The sequence below is a fragment of the Diuraphis noxia genome, unplaced genomic scaffold (assembly GCF_037042655.1).
Source record: "Diuraphis noxia isolate RWA-SAM2 unplaced genomic scaffold, SU_Dnox_SAM2 contig0006, whole genome shotgun sequence".
In the NCBI taxonomy this organism is placed as follows: Eukaryota; Metazoa; Arthropoda; class Insecta; order Hemiptera; family Aphididae; genus Diuraphis; species Diuraphis noxia.
In genome coordinates, this window is record NW_028301716.1 from 3,375,195 (window position 1) to 3,398,542 (window position 23,348).

The following is a 23,348-nucleotide window of genomic DNA, read 5'->3' on the forward strand; positions in this document are numbered from 1 at the left end:
AAGCTACAAATTAGACAATTTAACTTATATTTATAGATAATGCACGTTGGGAAATAATTTAGGCTCATTGAATATTTAAATAATATACTTTATTCATAATTCATAAATTAGAATCTAATAATATAATAGTTTACAGTTAAAGATTAAATCATCGTGTAGAGTGCTTTGTGATTTCATCTAGTACCAAATCTGGTTTAACTTCAATCGTTCAATATCATTATGTATGTTTAAAGTAGCTATTCCATTAAGTCTCTGCTGTCCTGTAGTGTTACGTAAATAATTTTTCAGCCTTCTAAGTGTATAAAACGACCTTTCTCCTGTAGCAGTTGTTACTGGCAATGTAATTAAAATTTGTAATAGTTTTGATATTACTGGGTACACTTGAGAATCACATTGGAAATATTTATCCAACACAGATCTTGTGTAATGTCTGTATGATCCCTGGTAATCACAACTTTTTTATTTTATTTTTTTTTATTTCAGCAAAATCAATATCATAATTTCAATACAATAATCAAATTTCAAAAGTTAAATTATTACAATAATAGTGATAAGAGCTGATACGTATACCAACTGAGCAAGCTCGTTTCGTGGTATACGGAGTTCCTATACATATTACTTATATAATGTAATAAAATAAAATGTCATGTGTCTTATACGATTGAGAATGATGTATTTTACTTTTCTAAATAAACATTATCTTATAAATCTATAACTAAACGATACTAATAGATAATCATTTATATTTACACATAGATACTTTTTAATAATTGATTTTTACACACTTTCTCATCTAGGTCATTTACAATTTTAGTAATTATATTTTTTATACGATTTTTGTTAATTATATTTTTTACATTGGTTTTATTAGACTGATTTTCACATTCATACTTTATTTGACTCTTTACATCATTTCCTAAATTGTTGAATATAGTTTTGACCATATAATCGGGAGCACTTTTTGTACTGGATAATGATATATAAGGTAATTTTATGTTATTACCTGTTCTACTGTCTATTATATCTGTATTTGAAATGTTTTTATAAGTGTTTGTTTAATGTATAATTTATAGATTGATAGTGCACGGGCCGGGTGCGTATATTTGTAATACGCGAGCCCGATCACCGGAATAAAAACTACGCGCGCTACACTCACACACCGATCGACCTGTGTATGTGTGTATACGTGTATAGCAGTTCAATAGAGGTGGACGGGATCGCCGAGCAAGACTATTGAACGCTAGTGTGTGGTGGGTGTGTAGGTGTGTATATATGTGGTGTGTGGACTTAAAACTAAAATAAAAGGTAACACGGTTTTTGGTAACTAAGTTGCTGTAATATACAAATAATTTAAAATACACAAAATAATATAAAAATCACAGCAACAAAAAAGGTATAAAAAGATATAATAATATGGCCCTCTTGGCCCAACAGGTAAAAATGTAATAAATATAGGGTGCTGCTATGCGAGCCCCTATATGAAAATATAATATAAATATAAGGCCGCTATTAGAGCGGTATGCAAAATAATAATATAGAGCCGCTATTAGAGCGGTATACAAAATAATAATATAGAGCCGCTATTAGAGCGGTATACAAAATAATAATATATAAAGAAAAACTCACATAATTGGCGGTGCTCGGCTGGCCAGCTGCTACCTATGCCTGGAATAAACAATAATTGACACACACACTATAATATAATAAAAAGAGTGGCAATTAGTGCACACAAATAAAATACAAATTTTTGGCTATTTGAGCCGTAACAATAATATATATATAATAAAAATGGCAATTCGCGCCCGTAAAGTATACAAAAATAATGCGGCGATTCGCGTCCGCACAAATACAAATAAGCCGGCGATTTGCGCCGAAGAATATAATAAATTTGGCGCTTAGCGCCCGCACAACTAATACGCAAAAATAATGATTTCTGCACGCACACAACAATACGTGCTTCGTGTTGCACACTGGAATAGACTGACGGCCGGGCGGCCGTATTAAATGATAATCAGCAGCCGATCCGGCGGCGCGCGATAGCGCTCTTATCTGCATGTTATATAATAATTCACAATACAATTAACAAAAATAAAACAATACAAAAATAACAATTATAATATGTGACTGTGTTTGTGTGTGTGTGTGTGTCGACCGATGTGGCGGCGCGAACAGATAGTATGTTAGTATTTTTAAAAATATCTATTGAAGGGTATGTTGGCGGTAACGAGTAGGTTTAGGGTTGCCAACTTTTAAATTGTTTAATTTAGGACAATTTTTTTCATATCCAATTTATATACCATAGTTTTAGCGGCATAGCCAGGATTTTTTTTAGTGGTTGACGGTGGTGGGGGGGGGGGGGGTACAAAGTAAAAAATTAAAGGACAACTAATATGGTAATTTATCCTGGTTAATGGTTATATGTACATATAAACAATTTCCATTCCCGCTATGCGCCATAATTATATTATGATTTAATGAAAAAATATATACATCCAAGACTAATACATTATATTTATATCACTTTTATTAGTGGTCACTGGACAACCAGCCAAATTAATAAATAAAAATAACGATAAAAAGGCGATAACATTTTGTTGTTAACTCATAGACCTTATACTAGTATAAGGTCTATGTGTTAACTACGTAAATAATAATAGTGATAACTACATATTCTCCATATCGTGCACACTGAGATAGATAATGTTATCTATGACAAATCAGTTATATCACAGAACAATATGGTTATAGGTCTCTTAGATTATCACAGATTACCACGATTTAAGATAAAAAAAAATATAAAAAGAAAATTCATTATGTTCAATATACGAGTAAATAGGTATTTTTGTAAAATGTAGGATTGTCCTACAAAAATTTATAGTATTGTTGGACGTAGGACAATTCAAACAAATGTAGGACAATCCTCCCCAATGTAGGACAGTTGGCAACCCTAAGTAGGTTACTTTTATAATAATTTTCTGCGCAATATATACCGATTTTATGTCTGTTCTGCTGGCGCCTCTCCAGCATGTTATACCATATCATAAGAGTGAGTTACATAATGCCATATAAATTTTACATACCAATGATTTCTTAAGAAAACGAATTTTATAAAATAAGGATATTAATCTCGGGATTTTATTTTTGATAAATTTTATATGCTCAGACCATTTCAGCTCCTGATCCATTATGACTCCTAAATATTTAAATTGTTGTACCATTTTAAGTGGTTCACAATTACAGATTGTTTTATTATAGTATCGAACCTAATTATTTTAACTTATGTAGTAATAATTGTCTACTAATTGAATCGAAAGCTTTTTCTAAGTCTAGAAACGAATTTAGTATTTTCTTTTTATTGTCCCTCTTGATATGTAAAAAAATTGTTAAATCTATTAAAGCGTCCTCTGTTCCTAAGTTCCTTCTAAACCCATATTGTCCTTCAAATATTATTTTATCACTTTCTAGATATTCTAAGAGTTGGTGTTTTATTATTTTTTCAAGGATTTTGGCTGTAATACCTACTAAAGAGATGGGTCTATAATTTAAAAAATCAGTTTATCTCCGCTTTTATGTATAGGTACAATTTTAGACATCTTCAATTCATCAGGTACTATACCGTTGACTATACTAAAATTAATTATATGAACGACAGGTTAGGATCACATTGTCATCTATTTGTTTGATAAATCGAGCTGTATAACCATCTGGACCTGGTGCTGAGTTGTTATTCAATTTATTTAATATATTTATGACTTAATTACTACCGATGGCATTTAATTTAAATACATTTTTTTTATTTGATATATTATTAATTTTTGTTCCCAAATTAGACTGTATGTTATTTACACTATTGGAGAAATTTTTTTCTACTTATCTTTTAACAGTTGTTGCATAATATGAGTTAACTATATTTAAGTAGTCTTTTGGTGATGATGTTGGGTATTTATTCTCAATTATATCGTTAATTGGAAGCTTAGGCGAGATTACTTTTCTAGATGTTAGTTCAGTAATTACTTTCCAAATTTCTCTTCCATTACCTTTAAATTTGCTACTTTAGCATACTTATCAGTAGGGCTCGGATTTATAAGTAAATACATATTTTTACTGTGATTACATCTACTTTACTGTGTTAAATCTCGATAATGCCAGGAATCAAATGAAGAAGAATTATTAGATAAAGATTCTAAATATTTCATACAACATATGAGTGATATGCAACGTAGCTTTCGTGATTACTTTACAATTCTAGATATTAGTAGAAGTTAGACTTGACCACTTTTTAAAATTGATATTGATCAAATAAATAGACTGACATCATTGGAAGAAGACAGCCTTGTAGAAATTTCTACAGATACCTACTAGTTTAAAATTTAATTCAATTCAATCAAAAGTCATTAGACAATTTTTGGTAGCATGTTCAAAAAGATTATCAAGAATTATCGAGTAAAGTACTTAAAGTTTTAATTCCTTTCCCCACAACTTATTTATTTAAAAAAAAAAACTTCTCTGCCATTATTTATATTAAGAGTAAGTTTCAAAACAGAATAGAAAACGTCGAATCTGAACTAATTAAATAATTAAAGCTTTCAAGTATTGAGCCCGATGTTCAAAAACTCGTAACTGAAATGCTACATCAACAATCGCATTAGGACTTAATAAATAAGTAAATAAAAATTAAATTTATAAAAATAATATATGTATTTTTTTTTTAATTAAAATTTTTAATGATGTTAAAGTTTAAAATGAAAAATTAAGTTTAATAAAAATGAATATAAATGTGTATATTATGTTATGTCTACTTCTATAATTTGTAATATAAAATAGTTATTTAGGTTATAACAAGAGATGTTTTGTAAAAAGGTTTAAAAAAAATGTATTCAACAAAAAATTGGTAGAGGCGGAACCACTAACCACTGCTCTATTTAAATTCAATATTTGATGCATGTGCACTGTGTGGTATATTAAAAATGAATTTGATTATTTAATTCAATGTTACTTCAAGGTTGCAAAGATGTGCTTGATATGTACCTCCCCAAAATGAAATACTATAAGAAATGATTGATTGCACAAGTGCAATGTATGTTAATTTTTTTAAGTTTATAATTTAGTAAATGTTTGAGCGATTTGAGTACATAAAAACAATTTTGAATCATGTTCTTAATATGGTTAATATGAATATTCCATTTTAGGTTTTCGTTAAATTGAACACCAAGATATTTTAATGAAGTTACCCAATTTAGTGGGCAGTTGCATATAATTGTTGGGTCGATCTTATTACGGCAGCTTTTCGAATGGAAAGAAATTATGGTATTCATGTCGTATGTGGTCTACCGCTTACTTGTCATCTACCACGTATGTTTCTACACGTCATATGCGGTCTACTGCCGCGTATCTATATATACAGATATGATTATATGTGATGATAGATTGGTTTAAAACTCCGAATTATTTAAAAATGCATGGTGAATCTCCATCATTACTGCGCTCGTATTTGGCGGAACAATGGTGGCGTCTAAAAAACAAGAATGACAATACATTTGATTGTTTTTTTAAGAGAGGTGAAATTATATTGTACTTATACCTAATTTAAATATTGATTAAAGCATATTTCTATATAATTTTACATTTTTTGTCAGTTAGTTTTTAATACATATACTAATTAAATTTGCCTACATATTTTTATATATTTTTTTGTATTATTAAATAGGTATTATATTGAAATTCTACATTAATTAATATATTGTAATTTTGTAATTCTACATTTATGTATTCTGCTATGTACTGACGTCCCGCTGAGACACCTAAATACGCATATACACGTAGATGTACATAAGTGTCCCTGGGGCGTATGATTTCGCCAACCAATTATAGTGTGTAGGACCTCAGTATCGAAGGCCAAACTCCTAGCCTTTCCAAAATATCGCCATAATTTGAATTAGTTCTACGAAATATTAAATATGAAATCGTAGTCTTGACAGGCATATCTAGATATGATTAATGTCATCGGGTTATTGAGATTACGTATCGCGAATAACCAGGATGTGGACCGACCGGTCGCATGGGCGTGGGAAGCTGCGATATTAGAATAATACACGCGTACGCTTTTGCACGACTCGAACATGGACCATCTTATCTTATCGATAGGAGAGGAAACGCAGGGAGTAGGACTATATAGGAGAGCCCCGATTAGACCCAAATCGGACGTGAGCCACCAAAGTCAGTGCAAGCACCTTCACGCCAGACACCAGTCCAATTTAGTTATTCGGACTTAGAATATTATTCTGAATTGCGCAGTAAAAGTGTTTTATTTACATAGCAATCAAATAAAGATATAATAATTAATCGAAAACCAAGTTGTTCTACTTCTTTAACTCAATCCATCTACCTCGGCACCTGTCGTTTGTCCTCCTGTATGCTGGGACGCTACAATTCCATCATTCATATTTTTAACCATGTAGACGACAAATGTGCGATAGACCGCATATGACGTGTAGAAACGGGCGGTAGACCGCATACGACATGAATACCGAAATTATTCGAACGAAGTGTTTCTTATTGCGAAATAAATATATTTAGATTTTTCGATGTTAATTGCTAGATAATTATTATTCATCCAATTTATAACTGTAGCAAAACTTTTCTCAGCTGTTTTATATAAATCATTAATGTTATGATCATTTACTAAAAAAAACTATCATCAGCAAAGCTGATCAGTTTGATTGTGTAGACAGATTGAGAAGCCATTAATATAAATTATATATTAATATATGTATTATATAGTATATATTATTTATATAAGCAATAACGGTACAGTACCCTGTGGTTATTAGTTACTCAATTGATTATAAATTTTAACTTGTTGTGTTCTTCCTTTTAACTACGATTTGATTAATTTATGAGTAAAACCTCGCTTACCATCTAAGCATAATATTTTTAATAATTTCATATAAATTAATTTTTACAATTAAAAAAATTATTAATATAAATATTATTTTAAAATTATTTACTAGAAAGTATAACTCCCAGAATACACCTAAGATCACATCTTGCTCGATCCACATCAGGAATTTATATTTTAATATTTTCTATTTCTTTTCCTAAAAAAAAACGTTTTTCCGACAAATTTTTCATTTTATCAGCTTGTACTTTAAGAGTTTCAGCAGCATTTGGACGATTTGAAGAAATTGATTCTATTTTCAATTTTTTTTTATCGTTTCCATATTCATCAGAAAAAAGTTGTGTTGTACTGGCTGTATCAAATCCATCACTTTTTTCGTGTTTCTCGTTTATATTATCGCTATCAAAACCACAGCCTAGAACTTTTTCTAAATCTTCTCCTGATTTAAAGTAAAAATTAAATCAATTGGAATTTGGGTTGATTTTAGGCCAACTTTAGCATGTGTTCCGAAAATAGCTCCGTATACCGAACGTTTTGTGCCATGGTGAAAACCCCGATTCTTCATAAATTGAAGATTTTCGCTTCAATTTCTGGAATTATTTTTCGGCTAACCATGTTGCGAGTATTGTTATTGATATTATTACTTATAAATGAAATTTGATATAAAAATGTACAGTGCACTGTATTTAATTCACTTTGCCCACTTAAATCTGGACAGGGTACACTTTTCCTGGGCAATCTAGTAAAATGCCTGATCAATGTATGACAAATTTGAGTATTAAAATGATCATTCTTGCATTGGCCAAAATGTATTGGCTAAAAATAACAATGCTCGGATTTCCTACTTTGCCCGTAACATATATACATATATCCATCAGAGATATTTATCAGATATATCATATTATAATACCAATTGATCATTGTGACGGTTCCATGTCATAATATCTTTGAAATAATATCTTCGGTCAAAATATCTCTGTCAAAATATCTTTTGTAAAAATATCTTATGAAAAAAATGTCTTTGATCAAAATATCTTTTTAACTGATTTTTTAAAAATAAGATAAGATAATATTTATTGGCTAAAAAACCATTTCTAATATTTCTACGGTTGGGGCGTCCGATCCACGTATCCTCAAAATAGTTAATTATCGGTGATCAAATATTTTCATTTTCCACATAATAATTTGATTCAACTAAATCTTCAAAATATTGTATAGTGTTATTTATTGGAACAAAATCAAGTGCACATAGATGTCGAATTTGTAATGAAAATTCTGCATCTTCAGCGTACATATTTTTTAATCCATTTTCTTGTATTTTATGCCATAGACATTGTTGGAAATGAAAAAAACATCCTTTTATTTCCTAATTGGGAAATACGTCTTTAAATGCTAATATAAATGGTTGTTCGAAATCAATCATAACACTGTTTGGATTCAAATCCGGTTCAAATCTTTTTAAAACATTTAAAATTTCTATATACGATTCAACGGTTGTTTTGTACGATCAGTCATTAATACGTAAACAACTGTATAAGTTGTTTGGTTATAACAGACGTGTATGATTTATAATTGTGAAAACAATTTTGGAACTGTCCGAAATGTCCCATCTGCCATCCAAATATTACAGTTTTTAAGTATTTTTAAATTATCAATCGTCGAAAAAATCAAAATTATTTTTGTTTTTATTGTCATAAAGTAAAAATTGTTTATTATTAACTAATTGGTATTCAAGAAGTATATTTAAATCGTTAACTGTTAATGGATTTTGAGGACAAACTTGATCTTTGCAGGACCTTACTCTACGGATACCTAACCGATAAGGCTTTCACCATTTTTATCTTAATGGCAATATGGCATCATATGTATACGTATTAAATACCTATATAATCTATAGTGATGGGGATCACCAGCCAGTTTTTGTGTCATATTATATTTATACAATAAAATATAAAATTTAAACCGGAGATACAATGATATGTAATAAGCTAATAAAAATAAAATAAAAAGATATTTTGTTCGAAAACATTTTTGTTTAAAGATATTTTGACCAAAGATATTATTTCGAAGATATTTTGACCGGTCACCAGTGTGACAGTGTAACCTTGTGTTTAGTTTTTATATTAGATATTTCGTACTGGAAATATTTTGCCGGAGATGTTTTGACCAGTTGCCAACTTATGCTGGTACTACACCTAAAGAAACTAAACTTCAAAATAATTTACGAGCATTTTATGTATAAATATTATTTCATTTTATTTTAGTTTAGTTTTAGTCACACTAATTTATTACTTGGAAATTATTAGTTTTATTAATAAAAGAAAAATAGTATCTATTAACTGTTTATCAAACTTTTTTTTGAATATCATTGATTAAATAAATTTAAATTATTTTTAGAATTAGTTTGATTCATTGCTGGTTGATCGTAACATATTAAGCGGATTATATTAAGGGCACACGTCTATTATTTCATACAAAATATACCAATGTTTTGTCAATCACACCGATGGAACTGTTAAAGCGATAAGACTTCTGAAAACTGATTTGAATTTGACAACATTTCTACTTGAAATCGGTTAGTCCACTTTTAAAATTTCGTTCTCCAACTTCTTTAAATTTGGTTTGAAAATTTAAAAATTAAAAAATTTCAAATATTGATTATTCCTTATTTAAATCTAAAATGTGGCTTGATCAATCTCAAGAAGTCATATTAAGGAATGAAAATCAGTTTTCAGAAGTTTTATCGCATTATTAGGTCAATAGGTAGGATTGATAAAAAGTATATACGAATTAGCATACATTCTTTACTGTTCACGCGCGCGATGACATAGCGGTGACTTGTACCGTGCGTCCTGCGTGCGTAAGTGTTTTTCTACAACTCCTTCACTGAATAACTTAGTTCTAAGAATCTGCACGTATATACCGGAAGGTCTATATAATAGGCAATAGCCATTACTACGAATAATGTCATATTGAGACAACCAGAGTATTGTAACACATCATTTATTATATCCATTGATACTAATTTTTGTAAGATACTAAATAATGTCTGCGTGTACAACTACGGTATGCATTCAGTATTTCAGTCTTTTGTTTATCGAGTTTCACGCTGTATGCATAATTTCCACTTTTTACATTAATGTACATTGTTTATAATTTTTTTTTTATTATTATTATCTAACAAATAATATTAACAGTGAAATTAGTTTTAAAAAATGGATAGCAATATTTTTAAAATATTAAAAAGCAAAAAATTAGTTTATCCCGAAGAAAAGAACACAAAGGGCATGTATTATAAAATAAAATAAATACATAGTCACAATTTTTTTTTATAAGCATTTAAAGTTTGAATTTTGACGAAATACGTAAAAATCACGAAAATTCGCAAATTATTTTAAGCTAGAAATTCATAAAAATGTTCTTTTCAAATAAAATATTTGAAAATTTAATACAAGTTTTCTTACAATTTTTTCAACATTTAACTTAAAAAAGCGTGTAAGCCGTGGATGTTGCTCTGCTGTACATTAGGATACAAGTGGGTTACTGTAATGGAGGGAATTAAATTTGAATACAATGATATCATATCATTGTATACGAAAAACGTTTCTGAGCGGAGACGGATTATCTGTCTAGGATATTGTAACGTTACAGAATTTTGAAACTTTTTATTAGAATATTACATAATATCATTATTATAATCTTATAATATGTCCAAGTCTTTTTATTATATAACTCATAGTATTTTCCATAATCTCTATTATTATGCATGCGCTCATTAAATATTATAATGAAAAAAGAACAACACTGTTATGTAATACTAGTCCCCAGACCTCTCCCACATGCAGTGTCCATCGCAACGACGTTACTGTCGGGCGGACGGTCGGAGCAGCTGGCGCATACGGACAGGGCAACCTGTTTGCCCCACTTTTTACATTATACAAAAGTTCGCGACGCGACGACACTGACCACCTCTCTACCACAGAATAGAATAATCAGAATGGACACTGATAACAAATTATACAGTAAGATAGGGTCAAACAAAAAATCAGCCGCCATTTTAATTGAGGTAGTTCTTATCAATTTTAGCAAGTGATTAGAAAACCTTCCAAATATTACAAATTTCTCTGAGAATACAAAAATTGGCTAATAATTTTTATTTTTTTAGATTATTCTATTATGTGGTTTTTACATTGCTATTTCGCATTTATTTTTACGTTCTGTGTTGTACAATAATTATTCTATAATGTGAAGGTTAGGAATAGGATATGGAAAAGTATTTTAAAATCTGTGTCAACTTTTCAACGTTTATTTTGTTTTTAATACAAGCCACAAGGTATTTTTTTTTTAATAGAAAAACAAATAAAAAAAAATAAAAAAAAAATAGGTATAGACATAGGTGTATACATAATATTAAAAACTTAAAGTATACAGTATAAGACAACATATTATTTAAAGGTGAGAGGGAATGTCTAATTCTCTATTCTTTCTTCCCATTGATAGTAAATTTTTATTTAAATATTTAACAGTATGAAAAATTCTTAATCGAATGTAAAGAGCCTTTAAGTATTCAATGTCAAAATTAGGGCATGGGTGATTAAAAGGAATATTGTCTATGAAATTTTTAAGTTTTCTTCCAACATCATTCTCTACTGCTAGTGTAGGAAAATTACTTACAAAAATATCATCTAATTCATTAATATAATTAATAAACTGATCGGGAGGTACATTTAAATTTCCATAGGTTGAATTTTCTGTATTTTGGTAGGCCTTTAAGAATATAAATATAAATGATTGATCTAATTGATCTTGATGCTTAGCATACTTTAGACATAAATCACAGGAATGTTTTTTAATGCATTTTTTAATTAAATATCCACACATATATGCAAGTGCATTCATTGCAGGAAAACACAACTCTCTGTAATCTACAGTGCTTACTTTTAAAGCACACAAGTTAAATGGAGATTTCTCTGGGAATAATACAGGTGCATTAGTTAATGGTGGAGCCAATTCTCCAATGTTGGTTAAGATTTCATTCAAGTCGTCTAAGCAGTTGGATCCATCGCTGTGTTTAAAGAAGTTTATGAAAAATATCTTTATAAATGCCCAAAGAAATTGTATAGGTGTTGGGTTTACATTATTTCCATTTTGATTCCGGAAGCTGCCAAAAAGGTTTTCCAAGCAGTCCTGGTTTAATTTATAGGTACATAAAACATAATTTGGTTTTTGAATGTCGTCCCACAACTGTAATAATGCATTAATGGTTATCTGCCAGCCGTTCAAAAACTTAACTCTATTTGTCACATCTATATTTATAACTTTGCCATTGAGTGTTTTCTTTTCAAAAATAGTCATATTTTCAAATACTTCATACATAAGTAATAAATGACCTCTCTGTTGAGCAGTGTTTTTGAATGGTCTGTTTAAATTTTTACCTCCAATTTTTTTTTTTTAATTTTATATATCAAATAACATATCCATATGATCAATAAATATTGAAGTAGTTTCTGCAGTAGAAGGTAATGTACCACCATGGATACAAGTTTTCATTGCTGCTGCAACGGTTTCACTAAATACATGACTAGCATATGAAACTTTCATTTTTTGAAATGGTCCCGGGTAAATATGTGAGTCGGTTAGCTTAGGAGCAAGTCGATTCAGTCCTTGATCTAATTTATAAAACTGTTCAAGATATGTTTTATCTGTCAAGCCATTTAAAAATGATAATTGGTACTTGAAAAAATTGTTTCTTGTGGACTTAAGTAAATGTGGTGGATCAAAAATATAAAATATTTTTTGACCATTAACATAAAAAATAAGGACGTTCTTTTGATGCATGCATTTTACTTGCAAAACTAACAAAATTAGAACCCTGATCAGTAGTTACAACTTTGACGATGAGTGATGTGCTTTGGATCCGAGAAATCACAGCAAAAATTGTATTTTGAAGAGTAATTCCAGAGCAACTGTTATTAATAAAAAAGTATGCCACTGGTTGTTTCCAATCATAATTTAAACTTCTTAACATGAAACACAATACATGTTTTGCTGGTTCGTAAGTTTTTTTATCATAAGAGTTGTTAAATCCAATAATACAATCTTGTGATAGATTATAATATAAATGTGTTTTTATAGACATTTCATCAATACATAGGACACATTCCATGGCATCATTTTTTAAATTATTAATTTTAAAATCCATAGCTTCAAACAAAATATCATTTAAACCTGGGATAACTTGTATTTGCTCTGTGATTCTGCGTAACGTCCTAGGACTAGGCAATTGCAGCATTGTTTTTAAAAATGTATAAGCACGAGGACCATAGAAATAAATAGTTAAAGCCAACTGTTTTATAGTATTACTATATCGTATCCCTTGAGGTTTTCTTTTAGACATTTGCATATAATGTTTAACAACCATTGACAAATTTGGTGGTAAATGTTTATCACAAACCTCATAAAAGTGTTCTACTGATGTCACAAAATCATTAATGTTTGAAGATTTTTTGACTGATTCTTGAGACAAATGTTCAACCTTTTGCTCCAGTTTGTCACATTTTGTCCTTAGTTCTCGAACTTCAACTCTAAACTTTCGTTTTCTTGGTGTATTTACAAAAAGAACTTAAGTAGTTTGTGTTGCAGATGATTCAAACAATGAACACGGCGACAACGCGTTGCCTATTACAAACATTAAATTAATTACTAAATTGAGATCCATACTTATATTAACAATTAACAAATTTCATTCAAATGTAATTAATTTAATAATTCCTTAATCTATCAAAATTACTTAATAGCAACAGACACTGATTGATCTTGTTTTAACGGTGTGCTTGTAACAATGATTTCATCAGTTAATGAATCATGAGCAATAGTCTGGTTTGCACTATCTTGCGCAGTTGTTTCAATGTAGCTACCAAATTCTGTAGGAATAGCAGTAGGCAAAAGTCTTGTCCTTTCAACATTTGAAAACATTGTATTTTCAAAATGATCATTACAAACACGATAGTTCTTGTTCAGAATATTTATCGGTTTAACACACAGATCTGATCGTTGACAATTTATTAACCATTTGTTGCAACTAAAATAAATAATTGGTAATCAATGAAAGTAATAATGTTCACGCCTAAAGCTATGCTACTCGTATATTAACGCTTTTTTCATTAAAATATTAATAATTAAAGGTAATCTTACCGTGACAACTCGTTAGGGATACTGAATAGCTTACAACCCTCCACTTTGGTACTGACTTTTGAATTCCTACACACTTTTACAATACAAACGAACACCATTTTAAACACAGAACGTACAATGTAAACGGTAAACACAATTAAGTATAAAAAATACGAAAACACAAATAAGTAAAATATGCAGATTTCCGTTAGGAGAAATTTGTATTTTGTAAACAGTAATGTTGTTTGGAATATATTTCTTATCTCTAATTAAAACTAATAAAAACAACCTATACTTATAATTATCAATTATGATTTAAAAATGTGTTAATTGATATACACAAACTGTTACCAAATGCAAATATATGCAATATTAATATATTGTATAAACTTTTCATCGGCCTTTAATATTATTGTTTAACACACTTTAATTATTATATTGAATTTAAAGTACATAACCTAGATATAATCTTAGCTATATTATTAATTTTGTTATAATATTTGTTTAGAATCGACCAAGGCTAAAGACCTAGAACCTTCACTAAATTTGGATGAAGTTGTTTGTGAAGAACTTCTGGAAAGGCCAACCAGTTCAAGTACACCATTAAAATCCAACCAGCCAGTTAAAGAAAATACTATTAGCATACAATGTCTACCATCAGATACAAGTTCGACTTCTGAATTGAGTATGGTTTCAAGTTCTGCTTCTACTCAAACTACACAGGTACTGTCTGTCAACACTCCCAGAAAACGTAGTTTAAAACCCAAAGTTAGTGAACTAGAAAAAAAAATATCATCAATTAGAAGAACAATTTAAAATACAGTCAATACAACTGAGACAAACTGTTTCTTCTGTAGATCATTTTTATGAAGTTTGTGATCTGCATTTGCCTCCCAACCTTTCTATGATTGTAAAAAACTATGTTAGAATGTCAAAGAGAAAACCTCAGGGTTTTCGTTATTCTAGCCAACTTAAACAAATGGCACTTACAATTTATTTTTGTGGACCCATGGCTTATAGGTTTTTAAAAAATATTTTACAATTGCCAAGTCCCAGAACACTACGCAGAGTCACAGAAAAAGTAGAAATAGTACCAGGATTGAACGATGTTTTATTTAACTGTTTGGAAATTAAGATGAAAAACTTGAAAGACGATGCTAAGGATATAGTTCTTTGTGTGGATTAAATGGCTATCAAAACCAATTTATTTTATAACTTGTACAAAGATTATAATTCTTACGACACAAAAACCTATGAATGTGCAAAACATGTTTTATGTTTCATGATACGGAGTTTAAACTACAAATGGAAGCAACCAGTTGCATATTTGTTTTTAAATAATAGTTGTACAAGAATTGCCCTGCAAAATACAGTATTTGCTGTTATTTCTCGACTTCAAAGCATTTCACTCAATATTAAAGTGTTTACCACCGATCAAGGATCAAATTTTTATAGCTTTGCCAACAAAATGCATGTTTCAATTGAACGCCCATATTTTTTTGTAAATAGTGAAAAAATTTATTATGTATTTGATGCTCCACATTTGTTAAAGTCCACAAGAAATAACTTTTATAAGTACAAATTTGAAATGTTGGATAACACAACAGACAAGAAGTTCCTCAATGATTTTTATAAAGCTGACCAAGGTCTCAATCGCTGTGCTCCGAAATTAACTGATGCTCATATTTATCCAGGCCCTTTTCAAAAAATGAAAGTGGGATTTGCCTCACAAGTGTTTAGTGCGACAGTATGCGCACTATACGACGTATGCGTAGTTGCATTAAGTGTAATACTTTGCCAATTTATGCAGAGGCTACTGCTAATTTTATTGAAAATATGGATAAATCAATTGATATACTTAATTCAAAACCAAAAGCTGATGGTAAAGAGTTTAACCTTCCATTCAAAAATAGTACAAAACAAAAAAAATCATTCGATCATTATGTTAGATATTTTTAAAAACATGCGTGTCATAGAACCTAAAACTGTAAATGGAATAACTACAAACGTTGATGTTACTAAAAGAATGAAATTTATCAATGGATGGCAAATTACAATCAATTCACTGTTACAATTATGGGATGATATTAAAAAAACTAATTATTTTTTATGTACATATAGACTTAATCAAGATTGTCTTGAAAATTTATTCGGAAACTTCCGGAATCAAAATGGCAATAACGTTAATCCTACGCCTATTCAGTTTTACTGGTCATTCAAAAAATTTTTTTTCTTGAATTATTTAAAACATTCTGATGGAACAAATTGCCTTGAAGACTTAGACTTAGTTTTGACGAACATTGGAGAGATTTCTCCACCATTACAAAACTCAAATATAATGTTTCCAGAGAAGACACCATTTAATTTTAATAATTTAAATGTAGGAACTTTGGATTATAGAGAATTAAATTTGGCGTCCCAAAATGCATTGACTTAATATGTAAATGGTTATTTAATTAAAAAATGTCTTGAAAAACACAGTTGTAACATATGTTTAGATTTTGCTAAAAATCAGAAAAGCATAGATGATGCTTTTATATTTATACACTTAAAAGCATATCAAAATGAAGTTGCTTCAAATTATGGAAACTTAAATGTACCACCAGATAGTTTTTTCAATTATATCAATGAGCTGGATGATGTTTTTGTAACAAATTTTCCTACGATTGCCATAGAAAATAATGTAGGAAAGAAAATGAAGAATTTGATTGACAATGTACCTTTTACACATCCATGCAGATCATTTAGTTTTGATTTCCTTAAAAATCTTTATATCCGACTAAGAATCTACCATGCCATTAAAAAAATCAATAGAGATCTACTTACAACACCCATCAAAAATCGAAAACTCAATATTCTTTCCCATTTATAAATGTATATTCATTTTTTTAATATTATTCAATGTATTTTTAAATCATATTTTATAACTAATAATGTAAATAAATGTAATTGGATGTTTATTTGTTGTGTTATTACTTATTAGTTATTATAGTGACAGAATTAAACAAAGGAACTGGTTTGCTAATAAATTAACTGTAGTTAGTGTCAATATAACGTTTAGAATGTTATGTTATAACTTATAAGTTAATAGTTAGCAAACAATATTTTTAACTGTAAAAGTTTAAAGTATTGAAACAAATCATACATAGTGATAGTGTAACTTCATTAAAAAAAAAAAAAAACTAATTATTCTATAGTCATATTACATATTATGTATATACATAATTAATAATTATATCCTATTCTTTTTTATCGCGCACTAGCTGAAGTGATCTAGAACATGATATTAAATTTTATTTTCAAAAATTAACTGGGACAAAGTGTAAAGTGTTACTGATTTTTTTAAATATTATAGTTATTTAGTTAATTATAAGGCTAACTATATCTTTAAGTTCTAAAATTTCTAAAATCTATAACCTCTTTACCATAGTTAATGCCCACATTTGGAATTATAATGTATCTTTTAGATTTTGTATTAATAACCTAGTAAAATACGGCAATTGCAATAATAATTATTTATATTATTTGAGTACAGAAGTATATTATAAAGTATATAACATTTAATTTTAAGTTGAATTTTCCAAAAAATAAAATAAAATGGGTAAACAAATATAAAAATAATCTTTTGAAAATGAACACATAATTTATTATTTAATAAAAGGTTACACTGATTTTTCCTTCTTTAAAATGGCGACTGATTTCAAATTTGCCCTATGCTGGTAATGTTAATTGTTATCAGTGTCCATTCTGATTATTATATTCTGTGGTCGTGATAAAAGTGAAAAACATACAACGCTAAAGAGATGGCGTTGTATTCCGTATCGCCGCCGTCGCGGCAGGCCGTAACCACGCCCATCATCTACGCGCCGCTGCGCGTGTGTTATAATCGCGGAAGCGGTACAATATTATATCACGGACTGTCGTTATAGACGTTTCGCGTCAATGTAGTTGACCGTTGCGTAAATTGTCATCTAAGTATTTCTTACTATGTACTAGCGCAGGGTACGTGGCTCCTAGTTCACGAGTCACGAGTCGCGACCTATTTATTAATTAAAGCCTCTGCTTACTTAAGAATATTAATCAATAAATAAAGCATACAAATAATAATACACAAAAACTTGATTTGTATTTCTAACCCAATTACTTTTTAAAATACATGTAATAACATGTAGTAACAATAATTTCATTACGATTAAATAGGTTTTTTTAGTAACTGTGTCACGTTTTTAACGTTATTACTAATTAGTGACCTGAAGTACTTATCGTACGATATTTTCATCTCCAATATATTAGTATAACGTTTTAAATATTTTTATTAGTATAAAATACATACCTGTTTACTTATTTTATTTTTAAACTTAATATAGGAAGTTGAGTGTTATATATAGCATATTATATGAAATAAATAGAATAATACTTTAATTTTTTATATTATTTAATACAATAGCAATTTGCAGTAAAAAAACAATCTGTATACAAACATTACAAACTTATCATGTTCATATGATCTATATAAATATAAATAATGTAGGTACTTACAAATGTAAAGAACACATTTAATTTATGTATAATAATTAATTGAAACATAAAATTAATCTATATTTAATAATTTATTAAACGGACGAACCCAATTACAATAATTATAATATGAAAACATAAAATAACGATATACAGTATATAATATAACTGTGGTGAGAGGTGTACAATATTATTTAAGTGATTAAATTATTAATGTATAAATTAAAAGAAACAATAGAGATACATATACAAATTTGGATTAGAGACAAATTTTTACTATTGAGAATTTAGATTAATATGAAATAATGGATAACTAACGTATAAATAAGCTTATAAATATGTGATATGTACATATTGTACAAATTGTACAATGTACATATTATCTATACACAAAGTGCATAATTACCTAAACGTACATAATAATAAAATAAAATATATAATATAACATAATGTACTTAAATATTTTACGCATATATTTTCCGCAGTGATAAAAAACCATCCGTGACTAATTAATTTTATTTGTGACCATAAATCGTTACAGATGACTTTTAATTGTCGCGGCAAATAATCATGTAAAATATATTTACAAAAAGTTATATTTTATATTTTATTTTATTATTATGCACGTAGGTAATTATGCCCTTTTTACATTCAAAATATAATAATAATATGTATATAAAAAAAATAACATAAAAAATATTTTTTATTTTTAGATTCTGAACGAAGTGATGAATGTATTGATTTTACAATGATGTGTTTTTTTTTTTTTTGTGTCTGTGTCTGTGTCTGTGTACAGCATAACTAGCCGAAACAATGCTTCGATTTCAAACTTAGGGGGTGGTTTCCGGTGTAAAAGTGAATATCCTTGGTGCATTATAGAGGTCAAAAGTAAATATTTTCCAACAGTTTTCAAATAATTCGAGAAAAACAAAAAAAAAATGACAGAAAAACGGGAATTTTTACGCAAAACCAGTTTTCGACCAAATCGATATTTTTATATGGTTGTAATTCAAAAACTAAGCACTGTAAATACTTGAAATTTTCACAAAATGTTAATGTTAGTGTAGTTACAATTATTGTATTAGTAGTTAATAATTTGGTAACTGGTGGCGCCACAGTCGATTACTTGATCGACTGAGCACGACACCAACCGACATACTATATTATTAATTTATTATTATGTTATATACTGTGATAGTATGATGTACCGTTGAACCGTTGTTCCTTTTTATACATAAATAAACATGCGTTAGTGTTAATTTAATTGCTGATTGTTGCTAAATTTTAATATTGATCCTGACAATGGACGTCGTGGTCTGGTGAGACCTCACCACAAATCTCAGAAGTGGGATTCGAACGAGATATCCTATTGTTCGGATTCTCAACACGTGTTTCGAATTTTAGATTCGAAGAAAATTGTATGGTGAGACATCTTATTGTTCCGGATTCTCACGATTGAATCATAATAGTAAGTTGACGTAAGTTAAGTCAATTTTTTTTTTTTTTTTTGCTAATTAATAATGGCCCAACACGTGGATTCAAAAGGTAAGGAGGTAAGGATAACCATAACCTACAAAATCGTTCCGAATGTTCCGATCATAGTTACACTAGACGTAGTGACGTTAACGACATTGGTAATAGTGGTGCAATCGCTAGTGCAAATTTTTCTTCGACGTCGTCCAGTGTTGCTACACCTGATATACCCAACGATAATCATGATCCGTTATCAAACGATGTTAATGTTGACAACAGTTTGCCTCCACAATCTAGTCATGTGATATCAGATACAAATTCTGTTGTGATGGCACTGATCGAACAAAATCGGCTACTTATGGAACAATTATTTTTACGTCGTTCCACAACGCCAAGTCCATCTGTTCAAAGTAATTTATCAAACGGTTATTATGTAATGCCAGATTTCCATGAAACATTGGCGAACTTCATCGGAACTGAATCATACATTGAAGCGTCGAATTGGATCAAAAGCATCAATTCGACTGCTGATCTTCATAATTGGCCAGACTCATTCAAATTGCAAATTTTTCGAACCAAATTTAAGGGTCCTGCTCACAACTGGTACCTCGGACGAACATTCTCTAACTGGGAGCATTTTGAAAGACAGTTCAAAGAGACTTTTATTGGCGCACAAACTTCAACAGTTGAACGTACAAAATTGTTAATTGCTCGCCATCAACGGAAGAGTGAAACAACTGTGGAATATTTTCATGATAAGGCACGTATGTGTCGTGAACTTGAACTTAATTTTTGTGAATCTAAGGAACAAATTGTCGAAGGGTTATATTCACGTGAATTATGTTTATATCTATTGAGCCGAAGTCATGAAAATGAAAATGAACTTCTAGGCGATATTGTTACTTTTACGAAAATCAACGATTCTCGAAGCGCGCGATTCAAAAATTTAAGTCGTCCATCACATCCAGAAGCAATGACCAAAAATAGTAGTTGTCAACCTGAAGTAGTAACCAAATCATCCACCTCTGATGTAAATCTCAAGCAGTCATTCCCCAAGAAGAAAACACGGTGTTTCAACTGCGGTTCGTTTGACCACATCTCGACAGGATGTACTCAACCAAAACGACGACCAGGTTCTTGTTTTACGTGTGGATCTATTGAACACCAGATTACTGCCTGTCCACAAGGTAAATCAAAATTTCAAGGAGTGAAGACTCAAAACAGTTCCAGCAGTACTGCGATGATGATTTTGTTAATATTGATCTAAGAATTGCTGATAGGTATGTCTCAAATATTTTAGCTATGATAGATACTGGTAGTCCAGTGAGTTTACGTAAAGAAAAATTGTATCCTTTAGAGTATACTTCCCCTACACCCCCTCTAATTCAGGTATTGTAGGAATTAATGGATCTGAACTTATTGTACTTAATCAGTCCTTTGTAGATATATATCCTCCTGATACTAGTGAACCGATTAATATAAAATTGAATATTGTACCTGATAACACTATAAATTATGACTGTTTGTTAGGTAGAAATTTTTTATCACATCCGAGGGTTTTATTCACAATTAATGATGGGAAGTTTGAAATTGAGTTTAAACGAAATGATATTATACCATTTAGTCAGATTTATAATTTAGAGCTTACTAATGAACAATCTAACATTAAGGAACCTGAGCTAGATATTGAAACAACACTACCATATGATACCCAGAACAAAATTAAAGATATTGTTATTACAAAATATGTAAACCCAGACACTACAGATCGTGAATTGAATATTGTTAATGTACCTTTTTCTAAAATCAAAATAGAACTTAAGGATCCTAGTGTTTTTTACTTTAACCCTAGACGTTTATCTTATTTTGAACAAAATAAACTACAGGATATTATTGATAATTTATTGGAAAAGAAAATTATTAGACCCAGTTGTTCTGAATTTAGTAGCCCGATAGTATTAGTTAAGAAAAAAAATGGTGAACTACGCTTATGTATTGACTACAGGGAACTAAACAAGAGAACCATAAGAGATAGGTATCCTCTTCCACTCATTGATGATCACTTAGACACACTGCGTGACAAACATTATTTTACTTGTATTGATCTTAAAGATGGGTTCCATCATATAGTTGTAGAAGAAAGTTCTAGGAAGTTTACTTCATTCACCACCCCTTTAGGACAATACGAATATTACAAAATGCCTTTTGGGTTATGTAATGGTCCCAGTAATTTCCAACGTTATGTGAATAATATATTTTCTGAACAAATTAAGGCTAAAAAAATTGTTGTTTATTTTGATGACACAGTGATTGCAACCGAAACAGTAGAAACTCATTTAGAAATATTATCTGATGTTCTATCTTTAATGAGGTTATAATATAACTTATATTATAAGTTACAAATAAGATTTGACAAGTCAGTTTTTTAAAAAAGAAATAGTTTATCTTGGGTATCTTGTTAATTCTTCTGGTGTACGTCCCAATCCTAGAAATATATCTGTTATATTAAACTATCCGATTCCATGCAACCAGAAAGCACTACATAGCTTTATTGGGCTAGCATCATATTTCCGTAGGTTTATCCCTAATTTTTCCACTATTGAAAAACCTTTATATGATCTTCTAAAGAAAGATTCAGTATTTGTCTTTGGTGAAGACAAGTTAGCAGTTTTTGAAACCATCAAACAAAAGCTTAGCGAACAACCAATTTTATGTCTATACAACCCAAATGCAGAAACTGAGCTTCATTGTGATGCCTCGAGTCTAGGATTTGGATCAATACTTCTCCAAAAACAATCCGATAATACATTTCATCCTGTTTTCTACATTAGTCAACGTACCACTAGTGTACAGTCTCATTATCACAGCTATGAGTTAGAGATGTTGGCAATAATAAACTCAATAAAAAGATTTCATGTGTATTTACAAGGCATTAAATTCAAAATCATAACTGATTGTAATAGTGTAACATTGACGTTAAAAAAAAAAGATATAAACCATAGTATTGCTCGCTGGGCACTTTTTCTACAAAACTATGATTATGAAATACAACATAGGTCATCTAACCGTATGCAACATGTTGATGCGTTAAGTAGGAATCATATACTAGTTCTTGAAGGGTGTACATTTAATCAGATGTTGGCAATAAATCAATGAACTGATCCAACTATTAAGGAAATTCACAAATCATTAGAAAATTCTGAAAATCAATTTTATGAACTTCGAAACGGTTTAGTCTATCGAAAATCTGATAGAAGATTATTATTCTATGTACCAGTTAGTATGC

The 23,348-nt window shown here is 29.6% G+C and overlaps 1 protein-coding gene and 1 pseudogene across 1 annotated transcript in view; both read right to left on the reverse strand.

The window, feature by feature from the left end:
• The window catches only part of LOC149054621 (polycystin family receptor for egg jelly-like), a 266,701-nt gene that overhangs the window by 166,314 nt on the left and 77,039 nt on the right, over window positions 1-23,348 (reverse strand). The gene's annotated exons all lie outside the window — the stretch shown is intronic.
• Window positions 178-8,515, reverse strand: LOC149054633 (uncharacterized; annotated as a pseudogene).